Here is a 2,843-nt window from a genome sequence, read left to right on the forward strand (position 1 = left end):
CGGCTGCCCTCCTCACTTCCTTCCTGCCCCTCAGACAGGCAGGGGCCAGCTCGTCACCACTGGGGCGGGGCAGTGGGGAAGGACCACAGCCCGCCTAGAACATGCCACAGCTGGCCCTCTGCCACCCCCGGGCGGTGGGGGAGCTTCCCTGGGGAGGGCAGGTCCTTGCACCTCAGTACCCAGCAATTTGGTAGATGAAGAGACATGCGCCCTGCTTATGGGATGCTCCCCATCGCTCCTGAAAGCAGCGATACCAAACCCACTTCCAGATAGAGAAATGAAGGTCCAGAGAGGTCAAGGCCATCACCCCAAGTCACACTGTAGTTAGTGCTGGCGGCAGGATTCAAACTACGTTTTTAGCATGATCCTGGATTAATTGTTGTAATCCTCACCTCAGTCCTTTGAGGGAGGTACTAGGATTAGCCCTATTCTCCAAATGAAGAGACCAGGGCCCAGAGAGGGGAAGTGATTTGTCCAAGGTCACACAGCTAGCGCGTGAAGGAACTGGGATTTGAATGGAGGCTGACTGGTTCGAGAGGTGGCCCCTCGGAGCGGGTGTTCTCTTCACTCTACCCCCAGCCTCAGAGAGAAGCACGTTTTTCCTGAGCTCTGTCCGAAGCAGGAGAGAAGAATAATTACTGAGCAAATCCATCATCTGTGTGTCATGCCTGGGGCTAGGCTCTCCCTGCAGCTGTCTCCTTAATCCCTCACAGCAATCTGGGAAACCCTCAGTCAAGCATCTCTTTGTGGGCCTCCGGTGCCCCCTGAGGCTCACATGCAATCAGGGATTTTCCACCCTCACTCTTGGGAAAAGGTGGAATTAATAAAGCACGACTATTGCCAAGCTACACTGGGACCTCTACTCTCTTCGCAGGTATCATCCATATTGCAGTAAGGAAGGGAATAGAAGGCACTTGGGAAATCTCTACAAGAAGTGAGCTTTGTCCAGACATGGAGCTCACTGGCAACCGACAGCTTCTGTCCGAGAACACCACCACCGCGGGACCTCAAGTCCCACCCCCGCGTGCAGTCAGGGACTTAGGATTGGCTACGACGCTGCTCGTCATTTCTGCCCCAGGAGAGGTTATAAAAGGTCTCTATGCTCCTCCCCCTGGGCAGGGATTGTGCTATTGGACCCACAACTCTGAGCTGGTAGACTTGATCAAACCTTCCTCTCTTTGCCTATGAGACCAAGGGGGTGCTCTGCAAGCTTGGGCTCCTGGGTGACCCTCCACCGATCCCTTCCCCGGCTCACTTTTAAGCCTGTTTTTTTTTGCATCACAGGGCTCGCTGAGACCAGACATCACAGAAAGGTGGTACAGCGTCCCGGTGCCACGTGTGAGCTTTAAGGCTCATCGCCTGGGTTCGGATCCTGCCTCCTGCTGGCTGGGGAGCCAACACAGCAAGAAAAGTTCTACTTTGCCCAAGAGTGGCAGGAAATGAGGAATGCAGGAGCCAGAAGTACCCTGAGGCCGTGCTGGGGAGTCTGGATGTAATGGTGCTGGGAAACCACTTGAAAATTAAATACCATAATAAATGAGAGCCATGAATAACATTACGATTTGGTGAAACTGGAGCAGGTGTAGAGCCAATTCCCAGAGACAGTGCCAGAACCCACTGCTGGTATGTGAGGCCATTTGACATGGTATATGGATGAACACTTTTCATTTTTATGGTGATAAATTCATTTTAATGTGCATTATAAAAATATATATAACTAGCCCATGAATTTTGTGATTTTCCGTTTAGGAGAGTAATAGAAAGTCTCTTTTTAAAACAGATGCGTTTAAATAAAAAAGCAAGTTGGTTTAAAGAAAAACACCAAGCCAGCTGCAGGCCAGGAGGCAGGCGGATGGGGCAAACAGCCAGGGAGCAGGGTGGGCATCATTGGTTTGGGAATCCACATCCTTGGGAAAGCTCACAGGAGCTGTGTGATCTCAGACAAGGTGCTTGATCTCTCTGAGCTATTGTTTCCATGTCTGCAAAACAGTGGCCGAGGCTCCCCCTTGGTGAGGATGAAATGAGGTCTGTTTGTTTCCTCCCTCCGGGGACCAGCCTGCTCCCGACCCCCACCCCCACCCCCACCCTCAGGCCGTTGGGAAGAGGCACAATCTGGACTTGAATCCTGACCCATCTGATCCTGGGTCCTGGCCACTATCTCCCTCCCAGAAGCACCGGAGTTCTGATTGATCCTCAGTTCCACGCAGAGTAGCCCACCTCCAGCGCGTGCGGGGGGTCTCTGGGTGGGAGGGGGAAGCTCAGTCACTCCCTATAGGATGGAAGCCCATTCTTCTTTATTTGTATCCCCTCCAACCCTCCTGAGGAAGGGATGCTGGTTATTCCAAATGTCAGACCCCTTGGCCAAGGCCACGGAGGTCAGCAGTATAGAGAGACCCACATCGCCATCCCTGGAACTTGAGAATCTGTGTGACCTGACATGGTAAAGGGACTTTGCAGGTGTGATTAAGTTAAGAATCTTGAGATGGGAAGATTATCTTGGAATATCCAGAAATAACCAGGGCCCAATACAATCTAAAGGGAATCATCAAAATGAAATCATCATCATCAAAAATGTAATCATATGTGAAAGAGGGAGGCAGGAATATTAGAGTCAGATAGAGATTGGAAGATGCCAACTTGCTGGTTCTGAAGATGGAGACAGCCAAGGAATGCAGGCAGCTTCTAGAAGCTGGAAAAGGCAGCAGATTTCCTTTGTCGAAAGAGATGCATCCCGCTGACCCAGGATGCCTGCCCCTCGCTGGGTTTTGTCCATGAGAGCCATTTCGGACTTCTGTCCTCCAGAACGGTCAGGTAATAAAGTTGTGTTGTTCAAGCCACCAAGC

The sequence above is a fragment of the Ailuropoda melanoleuca genome, chromosome 2, assembly GCF_002007445.2.
Source record: "Ailuropoda melanoleuca isolate Jingjing chromosome 2, ASM200744v2, whole genome shotgun sequence".
Classification (NCBI taxonomy): domain Eukaryota; kingdom Metazoa; phylum Chordata; class Mammalia; order Carnivora; family Ursidae; genus Ailuropoda; species Ailuropoda melanoleuca.